This window comes from Musca vetustissima, unplaced genomic scaffold (genome assembly GCF_032173495.1).
Source record: "Musca vetustissima isolate MV318-11 ecotype Yass unplaced genomic scaffold, APGP_CSIRO_Mvet_v1 utg3616, whole genome shotgun sequence".
Lineage (NCBI taxonomy): Eukaryota > Metazoa > Arthropoda > Insecta > Diptera > Muscidae > Musca > Musca vetustissima.
In genome coordinates this window covers 302741-319802 of record NW_026881604.1, presented here as the reverse complement: position 1 = coordinate 319802, position 17062 = coordinate 302741, and positions in this window count along the sequence as shown.

Genomic DNA, 17062 nt, shown 5'->3' with positions numbered 1-17062 from the left:
CACTATATTCTACCCGCGGAGTAACAAATATTCCACAATTCGTGGATGAATAAATTGCAACTGAGCGAAATTGAATGAAACCCCTGCCCAAATATCCCCATGTTTATAATAATCTTCGATTTCTAATCAAATCTTATCGGGCCATATTCGAATATATATTCGCACAGTGTTAACACTAGCAATTAACCAATATTTTGTTATTTTTCGAATAGTCGAAGAATTCATTGATACGAGTAACTCTACTCTGTGTCACCTATTTGCCATTTATCGAGAGAGATTGTTTTTGGAAACGTTCTCCCGCATAATTGTTGTTGTCGAACGGCGTTGTTTGTTCATACATATTTGTTAGTTTATATTGTGTGTATTTGTATTCGTTCGTATTTGTGTGTACGTATGTTTAATAACTAATCAGCGATTATCTCCAAAACCTTAACTTGCTGAGTGAGTGTGACTACGTTGCACCACTATAGCGGTTTCTTATCGCGCAACCTGACAAACCAAACAATTTTAATGGGGGTTGAGCACCTGCCTAAAAATCAAAAAACAAAAACAAAAAACGAAACAAATACAACAACACAATTGTCAAGCACATTTTTCGGTGAACACCTGTTCGACTTCCCATCTAATAAAATCATAAAAATTAATCATCATCTTGGCGACCAGGGCTGTAAAAAACCCACGACAATCGTCTGCAGTAAAACAACAAAAATATACGTATGTGTATTTGTTGGTCAAAGTGTTTAATATTTAATCTCCTGTTTTTGGTGTATAAAAAAGTGGTAGAAGACTTGTCCTATTTATGAATACATCTGCAGCTGTTTTATTGTTTAAAGACATTTTTGGATTTTGAGTTAAAGATAGGATCTTAAAAATATTATTTGATAAATTCGTGTAATGATTAGAAACAAAAAGTATAATACATGCCCTGATAGGCCTTAAAAATAATTTAAACATATGTTAAATAAAAAATATTCTTTAATAAATCCACGGACCCTTGGTTGTCCCTCCATACTATGGTGGAGGATTTTGTTTTTCCATTTGTAACTCATCGAAATAATCATTTCTGACCCTATAAAGTATATATATTCTTGATCAGCATAAAATTCTATGACGATATAGACATGTCCGTCTGTCCGTTTGTTGTAATCACATAGCGTCTAAAGGAAAAAATTATAAATATTTTCCATAATATAATTTTTGCAGGTGGGTCAAGTTCGAAGATGGGCTTTATCGGTCCACGTTTAGGCATAGCTCCCATATAAGGGTACCCCCAATTTTCGGTATTTTGGGGTTCTTGAGCGTGTTTTTCGACCGAATTCGCTGAAATTCTGTACATTGAGTTCTTATTTGGTAGCAAATCTCTCCACTAAAAATTATAAATATGGTTTTTACTGTATTGGCTGTAATTTAGTAATGTGAGTTCTTATTGGGTAAAAATTACTCCACAAAAAAATATAAATATAGGTCAATTTTTTCGGGTACCGCCAATTTTCGATATTTTGAGGTTCTTGAGCGCGTTTTTATACCCTTCACCACACTGTGGTACAGGGTATTATGTCTTTGTGCATATGTTTGTAACAGGCAAAAGGAGACGAGATAGATCCATAGTTTCTTTTGAGAATATGCATAGAATCACTTTCTGAGTCGATTTATGCATGTCCGTCCGTCCGCCCGTCCGTACGTCTGGCCGTCTGTTGGTGTTAAATTGTAAACAAATAACAGGTGGCATTTATAATCCGAATTGGATGAAATTTGGCACAGTTCATTTATTTGGCCCAAGGACGAACCCTATTGAAATTGGGAAAAATCGGTTCAGATTTAGATATAGCTCCCATATATATATTTAACCGATTTAATGTAAACGGTCCCTATATATCTTTCGATTTGCACGAAATTTGGTACAGCCTAATCAATTAGGTCTAGAATGATGTCTGCCAAGTTTCGTGAAAATCGGTCCAGATTTAGATATAGCTCCCATATATAGTTTCGTCCGATTTTAGGTAAATGGTGCTCCAAAGTCCCTATATATCTTTCGATTTGCACCAAATTTGGCATGACGTACTGAATTGAGCATAGAATTATGTCTGCCAAGTTTCGAGAAAATCGGTCCAGATTTAGATATAGCTCCCATGTATAGTTTCGTCCGATTTCATGTAAATGGTGCCCCAAAGTCCCTATATATCTTTCGATTTGCACGAAATTTGGTACAGCCTAATCAATTAGGTCTAGAATGATGTCTGCCAAGTTTCGTGAAAATCGGTCCAGATTTAGATATAGCTCCCATATATAGTTTCGTCCGATTTCAGGTAAATGGTGCTCCAAAGTCCCTATATATCTTTCGATTTGCACCAAATTTGGCATGACGTACTGAATTGAGCATAGAATTATGTCTGCCAAGTTTCCAGAAAATCGGTCCAGATTTAGATATAGCTCCCATGTATAGTTTCGTCCGATTTCATGTAAATGGTGCCCCAAAGTCCCTATATATCTTTCGACTTGCACGAAATTTGGCATAACGTACTGAATTGAGCCTTGAATGATGTCTGCCAAGTTTCGTGAAAATCGGTCCAGATTTAGATATAGCTCCCATATATAGTTTCGTCCGATTTCAGGTAAATGGTGCTCCAAAGTCCCTATATATCTTTCGATTTGCACCAAATTTGGCATGACGTACTGAATTGAGCATAGAATTATGTCTGCCAAGTTTCGAGAAAATCGGTCCAGATTTAGATATAGCTCCCATGTATAGTTTCGTCCGATTTCATGTAAATGGTGCCCCAAAGTCCCTATATATCTTTCGATTTGCACGAAATTTGGTACAGCCTAATCAATTAGGTCTAGAATGATGTCTGCCAAGTTTCGTGAAAATCGGTTCAGATTTAGATATAGCTCCCATATATAGTTTCGTCCGATTTCATGTAAATGGTGCTCCAAAGTCCCTATATATCTTTCGATTTGCACCAAATTTGGCATAACGTACTGAATTGAGCCTAGAATTATGTCTGCCAAGTTTCGAGAAAATCGGTCCAGATTTAGATATAGCTCCCATGTATAGTTTCGTCCGATTTCATGTAAATGGTGCCCCAAAGTCCTTATTTATCTTTCGATTTGCACGAAATTTGGCATAACGTACTGAATTGAGCCTAGAATGATGTCTGCCAAGTTTCGAGAAAATCGGTCCAGATTTAGATATAGCTCCCATATATAGTTTCGTCCGATTTCATGTAAATGGTGGACCAAAGTCGCTATATATCTTTCGATTTGGACGAAATTTGACAGACATAGCCCAACGGATGACCTATTTATATCTGTTTGAAGTCGATTTACATACTTTATGGATAGATCTAGGTAGATTCACATTTAGATAATTATCACATATTTTATTTCATCCAATTTCATGTTAATAGTCCTGTTTAATATACCCATAGTGGTGAAGGGTATCATATAGTCGGCCCCGTCCGACTTTACTACTTTCCTTACTGGTTTAACCTAATTCGTTGAAATTATGAAATGGTATTTTGTAGTCGTATATGATGACAAATCTCCCCACCAAAACTTATTAATATTCACCCCTTTATAGGAGTAGTCCCCATACAACACCCTTTTTTATATTAAAATTGTTATATGATTTGTTCCGTGTGTTGCGGTTGGGTAGTCGTTACGGGGAATAGTCAATTTTTACCCTACAAAGACTATTTAGCAATCTGTTGTAAATATATTGTTATAAAAAAAACTCAAACATGACTATAATGAAATATATCGGCAGACATTTAGGCATCTCCTCAATATAGTGATACCTGCTGAAGGAAAGAATTTAGATAAACAATTAACATATTGGGTTCAAAATTTATATATACCGGTCATTAATTAGACATATCCCTCATATAATTATATCCCCAAATATGCACTATGTAATCAATATTGGTTCCCCTTTAGGCATAGCCTCATATAACTTTGTAATCTAAATTACATTAGTTTGAGGATTTTATACTCTACCATGCGTTATCAGTATCAGTCAACTTTTTGGATCTAACAGATTTTAGGAAAAATCCCCATTAAAAATTGCTGAAGTTTGTATTTGGTGTACATAATGGTTTACATAAATCGGTTTGTAGAATTATCGGTATATGCCCCCTTTTTGGTATGTTCCCTATATTTTCATTCCAAGTACCTGTCAGTATACCTATGGTGGAGGGTATCCAAAGTTCGACCCGGCCGAACTTAACGCTTTTTCACTTGTTTTTTATTAAATCCTCGCCTTGATATACCCTCATCAATTATTCTTAGCATAAATTATTGAATTCTTATTAGTCCTCAATTAAATTGCTTTCGCCATTGACATAATCAATAAAATAAATCGTATTTCATAAATTCATTTTATGATTATATATATATTTACATATATAAAATAATTATGCTTTTATTCATTTGCCATAATTCCCACAATTCTATATTATATCTGTTGGATACTATTGTTCTTTAATATGCTATTAAAAAAATATTTAAGGAAAGAAATCACAAAACTTTGTTAATTATGGATTTGTTTTATTTTTAGTCACGTCAAGTTTTAGTATTTCTATCCAAATTGATGACAATCACAAACATATGTATGTTTGTATGTATATATACCATTCTGTATGTGGCATTGTGATATTCAAAACTATTATTATTAAAGTATATCAATGATATATGTAGAAATGCACTTCAATAAATGCTTAGGGGGATTAATGCGAGAAATATATATGTATATACAATGCCAGTTATTTGTAAATAATCTCCTGAAGGGTTGTTTCCATTGCCAATTTATCATACCCTTCACCACACTTTGGTACAGGGTACTATGTCTTTGTGCATATGTTTGCAACAGGCAAAAATAATCGAGATAAACCCATGGTTCCTTTTGAGAATATGCATAGAATCACTTTCTGAGTCGATTTATGTCCGTCCGTCCGTCTGTCCATGTTAAATTGTAAACAAAGTACAGGTCGCATTTATGATCCGAATTGGATGAAATTTGGCACAGCTCATTTGTTTGGCCCAAGGACGAACCCTATTAAAATTGGGAAAAATCGGTTGAGGTTTAGATATAGCTCCCATATATATTTTCTTCCGATTTTAGACAATAGGTGCACCAAAGTCCTTGGAAATCTTTTGATTTGCACGAAATTTAGCACAGCGTACTGAATAAGGTCTAAAATGATGTCTGCCAAGTTTCGTGAAAATCGGTTCAGATTTAGATATAGCTCACATATATAGCTTCACCCGATTTTAGGTAAATAGTCCACTAAAGTCCCTGGAAATGTTTTGGTTTGCACGAAATTTGGCACAGCGTAATGAAAATGGTCTAAAATGATGTCTGCCAAGTTTCGTGAAAATCGGTTCAGATTTAGATATAGCTCACATATATAGCTTCACCCGATTTTAGGTAAATAGTCCACTAAAGTCCCTGGAAATGTTTTGATTTGCACGAAATTTGGCATAGCGTACTAAATAAGGTCTAGAATGATGTCTGCCAAGTTTCGTGAAAATCGGTTCAGATTTAGATATAGCTCCCATATATAGGTTCGTCGATCTAGGCAATTGATGCACCAAAGTCCCTAGAAATCTTTTCATTGGCACGAATTTTGGCATAGCGTAATGAATAAAATCTAGAATGATGTCTGTCAAGTTTCGTGAAAATCGGTTCAGATTTAGATATAGCTTCCATATGTAGCTTCGCCCGATTTTAGGTAAATAGTCCACTAAAGTCCCTGGAAATCTTTTGATTTGCACGAAATTTGGCACATCGTAATGAATAAGGTTTAGAATGATGTCTGTCAAGTTTCGTGAAAATCGGTTCAGATTTAGATATAGCTCCCATGTATATCTTCGTCCGATTTAAGGCAATTGGTGCACCGAAGTCTCTGGAAATCTTTTCATTTGCACGAATTTTGGCATAGCGTAATGAATTAAGTCTAGAATGCAAAGTTTCGTGAAACTCGTGAATGCAAAGTTTCGTGAAAATCGGTTCAGATTTAGATATAGCTCCTATATATATTTCCATCTGATATTAGGTAATTGGTGCACCAAAGTCTCTGAAAATCATTCGATTTGCCCGAATTTTGGTATAGGGTACTGAATTAAGTCTAGAATGATGTTGCTTAGCTTCGTAAAAAGACTGATGTAGCATATATTAGTCTCTGGAAAGTTTCCTTGAAATCGGTTCAGATATAGATATATAACAAAAACGCGTCGTCTGTTAGGATAAATATGTAAGATATACCCAAAGTGGTGAAGGGTATTGGTTAAAATTGTATTTTTGGTTGAACAGGTTGGTATTATTACAGACTTGAAGTGGCCCTGAAAATGTAATGAAAACACAGAAAAAATATTTCAAAAATATATTATTTTTCAATAATTTGTTTTGAGAGTAAATTCGGAGTTTCCCCAACTGCGTACCGCATTGTTTGTTTTCAATAGAAATGTAATTTCCCCCATTAGGCACATATGTGTGTGTGTCTTTTATACATATGCATTTTCATAAATTTTCTTTTGTACGGAGACAAATTCCCAGAATAGATAAAAATCACAATGAACTCTCTATTGATATGCTATTTATAGAATTTCTGTGATATAAATATAGATTTATATGCCAGAGATAATAACAAACAAATATATATATATATATTTCAATGTTAGGCGCATTCACCGAACAATGCTAATTACATTTCTTGGAATTGTAGACATTAACAAAAATACAAATCGATACAGTTTTGTTGTGTGGCAGTAACATAATTATTACTACGATATGATTTCCTCGAATCTTAATATATGTTATTAATTTTTCATTATGTTATTCGATTGTATTATAATAAAGGTACAATATCCAAACAATACTTAAAAATATGCTAATAACACTAGTCGATTAAATGGAGGTCATTGTCTAGGGGCGGGAAATCCCATTAGGGAATTAAAACGCTTGGCTGGTATGTTACGAAGCAAATTAATGTTTGTAACAAAAATTGTGCCCCGGAGAAGGAGTTAAGCTATAAATCTGAAGATTAGAGATATCAGAGGGTATGAAAAGTAGTACTGGACGACCGAAAATATTTACAATAATAAACATGTGTATTTAACACTAAGTGTTGCTTGGCGCAATCTGAAATTTTGACATTATTTAATATACTCGCTATCGTTTTATGTACCACTATCGGGAGGGGCTACAACTCTACTTTTGCATTGTTGTTGAAGGAGAAGCTGACAACGGTCGTTGGGACCATCAGGCGTGTTTTGCGGACTGATTGGGGCTTTTTGTTGCCTGCGCAACTTATGGTGCACCTATATGGTACAGAACTAACTGCCTCTTCTGTCTTCGGGCAGAGGAAGCTCCTTTCGTGTCAGCGGGTCGTCATGTTAGCGTGCTTGCCAGTGTGTCGCAATGTTTCAACAGAGGCGTTGCAGTTGCTGCTGGGCGCAGCGCCGCTTGATCTTGAAGTGAGATGTAGGGCTATCATGTATAAGCTTAAGCGTGGTTTGCAGTTGGATGAGGATGATTGGCTCAGGTCTTCTGATTTGGTGGATGGGGAGAGTAGGCGATACAGCACTATCCTTTGGGATTGTGTTGTTGATAGGTGGAGGACAAGGTGGACGAACAGTGACAAAGGGAGGGTGACGTACGAATTTATTCGTGACGCAACGTTCGTAGTGGACCGGCCAGACTTTCGCTTCGGCTTAAGTACGGGTTTCTTACTGACGGGGCATGACTCTCTCAATGCTTTTCTGCATAAAAGAGGCCTGTCACAGACGGATTTATGTGGGTGCGGGATGACCGAGGACTGGAAGCATACACTGACGGAATGCTGTTACTATGATGACATTAGAGATTTAGCAAGTATGGGTATATCGAATGGAGGGGCGGGGTGGGATTTCAGTAGGGCAATTGAAGACGATCGGACCTTTAGTTGTTTAAGTAGTTTTGCTCGTGAAGCATTTAGGAGAAGGACAGTACTTAGTGGAGGTGGTCCTCGTACATAGCCCCCTCGTCACTCGTCCTGTGGATGTAGTGTAGGCTGTCCGTGAGGGCAGTTTTGTTCATTGTTTGTGTTGTGATGTCCGATGCCGCGGTCCTTTGGGCCCTTTGTGCAGTCCGTGAGGACAGCATGTTAATTGTTTGTGATTTGTGTATTTGTCACTGCTTGTGGCTAGGTTTTTCCTTGTCACTTGCGGTTATCGCCGTTCTTTATTTTGCTTTGGGATACCAGCCCGGACGTGCGTCAAACTGGGAGAGGCTCCGGTCTCGAGCCTGAGCGGAGGTTTTCCGTACCGCGGGTGTCAGGTGCCCCTGGATCTGTTGATCCAGCCTGACAGTTTGTGTGGCCCCCTGGGGAGCTTCGCGGGGGTTGTGGTTTCGCCCCTCACCAAGAGGGAGAGAGTGCCTTCTCCATGCTCTCCAATTGGTACAGTACTTCGGTGCTGGTGCGCTGGTGGGCGCTTTTCCGCCTGTGGCTCAGCCACTGTGAGGTAGGCCAATAGGCAGGTACTCACATAAAACTTTTCAAGATACTTTGCATTATTGTCTGCCTGTATGTTTGTGATAAGAAGGTGATTCCAACAATTTGTACTGAATATTTACGAAATGGTACCAAAATTAGTAACATTGGCATTCAGTGAAATTGGATACAACAATGTTTTTAAAATCATATTGATACCATGATAATGAGACATATCCCTAACGATTCCCAAAATACAAACATCATGCGTTTATAAAGGAGATCAGTGACAGTTGCTTTTCGCGAAGCAGTACACCACAGTGAGGTCACCTTCGACAAGAAAATATACTTTAACAATGTCGGCACTGAAACGTCTATCCAATACTTCGAAGCCTTTCGAGTTGTCCCGGTAATCAGAGAAAGGGTCAGGCATATGTCAAGGAATAGATGAATAAACAATAGTTTACAAGCCACAACAATCAGGAAAAAAGTAGGACAAGGGACGGGATTCTCTCACCATTATTGAAGGTCACCACTATTAATAATTGAAGCGGTATTTTATGAAGATTGCATTATAATACTTCTACGGGGAAATACTCCTAACTTATTATGCAGTAAGGCTGAGAAGGCGTAAAACCTGACAATTAATTGGGCAAAACCGAGAGGCCTTAACGTGTATCCGGACAAGAAAAGGAGATATGTTTTCTCTTACCAAAAATACAAAAGTAGGCCAGTATGAAGAACTCATCTTTCAAATCCTAGACAGCATACTTAAAGGAAAATATCATATAGAACAAAGGATCGTCAATCAACAATTCAATACTCTGTGCTAAATTTTGTCTCAATCGGACCAATCTTGGGAGTTTGGTGCTGCATTTACATAAAATCGGAAGAAACTATATATGGGAGCTATATCAAAATCAGAACCGATTTGGATGAAACACATATCATTCTAGACTTAATTTTGTACGCTGTGCCAAATTTCATGCAGATCGAAGGATATATAGGGACTTTGTTGCATCATTTACATAAAATCGAACGAAAATATATATGGGAACTATATCTAAATCTGACCCGATTTTCTCGAAACTTGACGCACGACATTCTAGACTTAATTCAGTACACTTTGCAAAATTTCCCGCAAATCGAAAGATATATAGGGACTTTGGTGCACAATTTACATAAAATCGGACAAAACTATATATGGGATCTATAGCTAAATCTGTATCAATTATCACGAAACTTATCACACGTCATTCTGGACCTAATTCAGTACTCTGTGCTAAATTTCGTGCAAATCGAAAGATATATAGGGACTGTGATGCCCAATTTATCTTAAATCGGACGAAACTATATATGAGAGCTATGTCTAAATCTGAACCGATTTGTTTTCAATTTCAATAGGGTTCGTCCTTGGGTCAAATAAGTGACTTTTGCCATATTTCATCAAAATCTGATCAGACGGACGGACAGACGGACGGACATGCAGAAAGTGATTCTATGCATATTCTCAAAAGGAACCATGTGTCTATCTCGTTTCCTTTTGCGTGTTACAAACATATGTACAAAGACATAATACCCTGTACCACCAGTGTGGTGAAGGGTATAAACAGTAAGGAAAGTAGTAAAGTCGGACTAGGCCGACTATATGATACTCTTCACCACATTGGGTATATTGAACATATATATCCTTACAATTTAAATGTAAATGTTACCTCGAAGGAACATACCTATAATAAATTTTACTTCATTCGGGCAGATTTAGAGTCATCTGTGTACCATGGGACAAAGGGTATAAAAATCAGATGAAAATGTTTGTGGGAGCTATATCTGTATCTCATCCGATTTCAATGAAACTTTGGACACGTCATTCTAGATACAATTCAATACGGTATGCAAAGTGCAAAATAGGGGTTGCTTTTGGCCCAAATAAATAAGCTGTGCCAAATTGTATCTCATTTTCATAAGACAGATTCATAAATCGATGCAGAAAGTAATTCTTTTCTCAAAAGTAATCATGGATCTACCTCTTAGATTTTCCAATTTCATAAGATATTTAATATTTTATACCCTACACAATTATGTTGTCAGGTTATTATAGCTTTGTGGGTATACCGATCATCATATCTCGACTAGCTGAGTCGATCTAGACATGTGTGTCCGTCCGTCCGTCTGTCCATTATAACTTGTAAACACGATACAGGTCCACAGTTATGGACCAATCTTCACGAAATTTTGCATGTAGGATGGGTTCTGGCTAATGAAGATCCCTATTGTTTTTGGTAAAGATCGGTTAATATTTAGTGGGTGAAATGGACCAAAAACTTTATTTTTGTCTGATTTTCTGGTCGTTCCAGAGGCCGCAATTATGGCCCAAACATCGTGATTTTTTGCATGGAAATGGGGATCGGGCCAAAGAATAAGCATACCTGCTTTGATAAAGATCGGTCAATATTTAGCGGGTCAAATGGACCCTGACTATTGTGTGAAAAATTACAAAATTTGTACTCTACAACGTATATATTTACCCCTGAATGACATAGACCAAAGAAGTTGAAAACATATCCAAGAGGAGTCGTTGGCCTTCAAATTGATACCAATTACATTGTCGTATGTACTCGGATGTGGGAGTTACACGTAAATATTTACATTTGATTACGTATTCAAACATTATTTTGTAACCTATTACCACACTAGAAGGCGAAAATATAGCGCTGATCGCTTTGAAATTTTCCATGAGGATCCATTTATGGTCAAGGACAACGCCTGCAATTTTCGGTGATTATCAGATAATAATACTTCGCTTATCATTGACAAATTTCAAAGTTCTACTTCCAACCGTCCCGAAATAAAACAGTTTTTGGTACTTTTTAGTACTAATTTTCATAAAATATTTATATACAAAATTCCATTTGTAATAGCTTAAGCTTCATACCAAGTTTCAGATATGTATATTTACCGGTTTCATTCAAATATATTATTTAGTACTTTTTAGTACCTCTTGGTACTAAATTCCAAAATTTTTTCACACATACCCCTTCCCTTTTCATTGACAAAGCTGCATACCAAATTTCAGAGTTGTACTTCCAACCATTCCGGCGTAATACAATTTTAGTACTTTTTAGTACAATTTTAGTACTAATTTCTAAAAAATATTTTTGCATATCATTTTATTTGTAATAGTTTAAGCTCCATAACAAGTTTCACATATGTATCTCTACCGATTCCATTCAAATATAAGTTTAGTACTTTTTTCCAAATTCCAATTTTTTTCAGACATACCACTTCGCTTATCGTAGGCTATGCAGCTTTGCCAAATTTCAAAGTTCTAAACCTATCCGTTCCCCCGTAATACAGTTTTTAGTATTTTTTAGTACCTTTTAGTACGAATTTCCAAAAACCCCGCCTTATCACACCCCTACGCACCAAACCCGACACAACATCTCAAAACTGTAAATTTCAGAACAAAATTTGAATATTATTGACTTTTGTACATAAAACCTACAATTGTTTCCTATCAGGTATATAACTGTTTTTCTCTAATCTTCAAAAGATGACGACTTTAAACGTTAAGGTGCCGGAAAATATTTGAGTTGTAAAATTTCCAGCTGAATTTCGAGCCATCGTATAGTAAAATACCTCCACTGCCCGATTCTGTATAATTTGATTATTGAACTATTTGTAGAATATTTATTAACCTGTCCTTCCTATGATTAGGTCAGTTCAAAACTTAATTTATCTTTACTTTATTTCCTTTGAAATTTTCAGTTATTTTTATTATTCTTAAACACATTTTAAGCAAATTGCAAAATAAAAAGTGTTTCATTTTATATTTTTAAATAAATTCCCATGACCCCTTCCACACAGACATTAATCTCCTGTCTACAATAATAATTTCACTATAAATACACATACACACAGAGATGGATGGATGTATGTACGTTTATTTATTTATATGTTGCCCATTTTCTGTCAGTCAGACAGTCAATCCATAAGCTTTGGTGACCGCTATCCAAACGATTGGTCTCTGGGTGGGCCATGTATTTAATAATAGCCTTTGGCCATAATCAATAAATGCGACTTTATCTAGTATTTTTGTTTTTTTTTTTTGTTTTATTTACATGTCACGGTGAGTTGCATGTAAAACTTAAATTAACCATACAAATTAACGCACGATACAAGCCAAACTCGGACTAATAGAGGAAAAACGAGCGAAAGTCCTAACGAATTGGCAATTTGCCGTTCCCACGCCGTTTCATCGCCATTTGTTCTTGGGCGAGATAAACTGTGTCTAATGTGCGGGTGGTAAATTTGATAGAGAAATAGAAAATGACAACAAAATTAGTTTGAAGAATATTGGGGAAAATTAACAATTGCGTATCGTTTTTTTTCGTGGTTATTGATGTTGGTGTTGTTGTTGTTTTTTTTTTGCACAAATATCCATTCAATGTGAAATGTGTTTCTCACATGCTTCAATTCCCAAAAACCCATTGACGCAATCAATTGTCCCTGAAGGTCCCAAACGAAAAAAAATCGTATGATTATGAAATAAATGAAGTAATTTTATGTTTTAATTTTCTACTGGGCAGGATGGAGTGCTTGGCACTCGAATATAGGTTTTTTGTTGTTGGGAAGCAATGAATTGACATTATTATTCCAGGCTCAACAGGTTTTAATAAATTCGAACCAATTGATTTGTGTTCTCTGATTAACTTCAAAGCGACATACAAAAATTCCGTACTATATCCACTCTCTTTCAGTATGGTACAGGATACAACTGTGTCGTTCTGTGAACTATTTCCTTCAAATGAACCTTTAGATTTTATAAATATAGGTCCATGTTTTGGAATAGGCCTCAAATAAAATATTTGCAATGGTGGAGGACCGAATCTTGGTATAGACTATTATGTATTTGTGCATATGTTTGTAACAGGCCAAAGGAAACGATTCCTTTTGAGAATATGAATAGAATTTCTTTCTGAGTCGATTTATGCATGTCCGTCCGTTTGTCTGTCCATGTTAAAAGTACAGGGATGCCCATATTCGACGGACCCATGTTTTTTTTTAATCAAAGAAAAAAATAAAAATTTGGCGGTTGGCAATGTTAATCATTTAATTTGTTCCAAGTAGATTTGTTTACATCAATTTTTGAATATGATATCTCTCAAATGGCCGCCTCTGGCGTCCATCGTTTTTGCCAACATTTCGGCCGGAATAGCGGCTATTTCTTCACGAATGTTGTCCTTGAGCTCTTCTGCGGTCCTTGGCTTGTTAACGTAAACCTTTGACTTCAAATATCCCCACAAGAAGAAGTCAGGCGGCGTTAAATCGGGCGAACGCGGTGGCCAGTCCAAATCACCACTTTTCGACATCAAACGGCCCGGAAACAAATTCTTCAGAAAATCGATTGTTATGCGACTTGTGTGCGGTGGAGCGCCGTCTTGTTGAAACCAGAACTGCCTCATACGCTTTCGACGAATAATTGGCATCACAAAATTGGTCATCATGTCGCGATAACGCTCCTGGTTGATGATAACAGCATGGCCATTTTCATTTTGGAAGAAAAACGGCCCAATGACCGATTTCGCACTAACGCCGCACCAAACTGTGACTTTTTCGTCATGAAGAGGCACTTCTTGAATCTCCTGGGGATTTTCAGTGGCGCAAAAATGACAATTTTGCTTATTTACGGTCCCATTCAATGTGAAATGGGCTTCATTGGACATGATTATTTTGTTCCAAAATTGCTCGTCATCTTCGGCCATTTCGATGACTCTTTGGGCCCATTCCAATCGACGAGGCTTGTCCGCAGGCAACATTCTTTGCGTCAATTAAATTTTGTACGGGAACAAATGCAAATCAATGCGAATAATCCGTTGTAAAGTGGACCGAGCCATGCCCAACTGCTGAGAACGGCGTTTTTGGGGACCTCTCAAAACTGGCTCGTACGGCAGCGATATTCTCGGCCGATCGCCTTGGTCGACTTTTATATGTCCTATTCGGATTAGAATGAGCCTTACCAGTCGATTTTACATATAAACGCTTAATGGTGTTCTTAGAAGGCGCACTTCTCACATTTTTTAATGTTTTAAAAGCACGTTGAGTTTTCAGAATTGACTTCTTCTGTTGAATGTAAATTTAAAATATTTCAGAGCGCTCGCGTGTCGTGTATTGGTTCATGGTAAAAATCTGCTTGGACTCACGCTTCAAACGCGGTATGTCATTAAGCGATGTGACATCTCTGTCAAAAGTTATGGCGTTGCAAGATGGGTCCGTCGAAACTGGGCAACCCTGTACAAGTTGCATCTATGATCCGAATTGGATGAAATTTGACCCCAGGAAATTAGTGAAATGGAATTGGTGAAAATGGGTTCAAATATAGATATAGTTCCCACATATAGTTTCGCACGATTTTATGTAAATGGCGCACCAAACTCCAAAGGTTAGTCCCATTGAGACGAAATTTTGTACAGCGTATTGAATTAAGTCCAGTTTGATTTCTGTGAAGTTTTATTGTAATCGGTTCAAATTTAGATATAACTCCCAAATATATAGTTTCGTCCAAATTTAAATAAAAGTAAACTCCCAAAATTTGTCTGAGACAGCACAGTGTGCTGAGTTAGGTTCAGATATCGGTTCAGATTTGGGATATAGTTTCCATATTTATGTAAATAGTTTCCGATTTTATGGTGCACCAAACTCCCAAGATTTGTCCGATTGAGACAAAATTTTGCACAGCATACTAAAATAATTACAGGTTGACGTACCTGATGTTTTGTTGAAATCGGTTTAGATTTAAATATAGCCCCCATATGTAGTATCGTCTGATTTTATGTAACTGGTACACCAAACGAATACTTTTCCGATTGAGACGAACTTTTACATAGCGACTGAAGTGGAGTCTAGAATGATGTGTGTTAAGGCTTGTTGAAATCGGTTCGGATTTAGATGAAGATCCTCTATATATTTTGGTCCGATTTGCACCGAAGAACCTATGTTTGTTCGCATTACATAAAATATTGCAGAGGGTATTTGATTAAAATCGATTTTTATACCCTCCACCATAGTCTGGGGGGTATATTAGTTTTCTTTTTCCGTTTGTTACGCATCGAAATAATCATTTTCCACCCTATAAAGTGGGAGTATGTCCGTCTGTCTGTTGTAAGCACGTCCGTCTGTCTGTTGTAATCGCTAAAATTTTGCATAGAGTCGCCTTTTGTCTGCAGGCAGGTCAAATTCGAAGATGAGCCATGTTTAGGCATAGCACCCATATAAGGGTACCGCTCAATTTTCGGCATTTAGCTGTAATTTGTTATTTTGCTGTCGTATATGTCAACAAATCTCCCTACCAAAAATTAATAATACTCAGCCCCTTTTAGAGGTAGTCTCCATATAAACTCTTTTTTATACCCTCCACCATAGTATGGAGGGTATATTAATTTTGTCATTCCGTTTGTAATTCATCGAAATATTCATTTCCGACCCTATAAAGTATATATATTCTTGATCAGGATAAAATTCTAAGACGACATTGAGATAGGGTGCTGAAAATTTGCATAGGTTTGTCTTTTGCCTGCAGGCAGGTCAAGTTATATGGGTCCACGTTTAGGCATACCTCCCATATAACAGTACCCCCCAATTTTCGGTATTTTGGAGTTTTAAGCGCGTTTTTCAACCGAATACGCTGAAACTTGGTACATTTAGTTCTTATTGGGTACTAAATGTCTCCATTATAAATATGGATCCACTTTTTCTGGTAGCCCCCATATTTTGGGGGTTTTGATCGTATTTTTCCACCGAATTGGCTGTTATTTAGTATTTTGAGTTATTAATAGGTACCAAATCTCTCCACAAAAAAATATAAATATAGGTCGTTTTTTCGATAGGGCCCATATAAGGGTACCGCAAATTTTCGGTATTCTGATGTTATTGTGCGCGATTTTCAGCCGAATTCGCTGAAATTTGCCATTTTTAGTCGTCTATGGTAGGAAATCTCCCCACCAAAAATTATTAATATTCACCCCTTTTTAGGGGTAGTCCCCATATAACTCCCTTTTTATACCCTTCACCACACTGTGGTACAGGGTATTATGACTTTGTGCATATGTTTGTAACAGGCAAAAATAATCGAGATAAACCCATGGTTCCATTTGAGAATATGCATAGAACCACTTTTTGAGTCGATTTTTGCATGTCCGTCCGTCCATCCCAATTATGATCCCAATTGGATGAAATTTGGCACAGCCCAAGGACGAACCCGATTTAAGGTAAATGGTGTTCCAAAGTCCCTATATATCCTACGATTTGCACGAAAATTGGCATAGCGTACTAAATTTGGCACAGAGTAATGAATATGGTCTAGAATGATGTCTGCCAAGTTTCGTGAAAATCGGTTCAGATTTAGATATAGCTCCCATATATATCTTCCTCCGATTTAAGGTAAATTGTGTACCAAAGTCCCTATATATCTTTCGATTTGCACGAAAATTAGCATATCGTACTAAATTAAGTCTAGAATGATGTGTGCAAAGTTTCGTGAAAATAGGTTCAGATTTAGATATAGCTCCCATATATAGCTTCGCCCGATTTTAGGT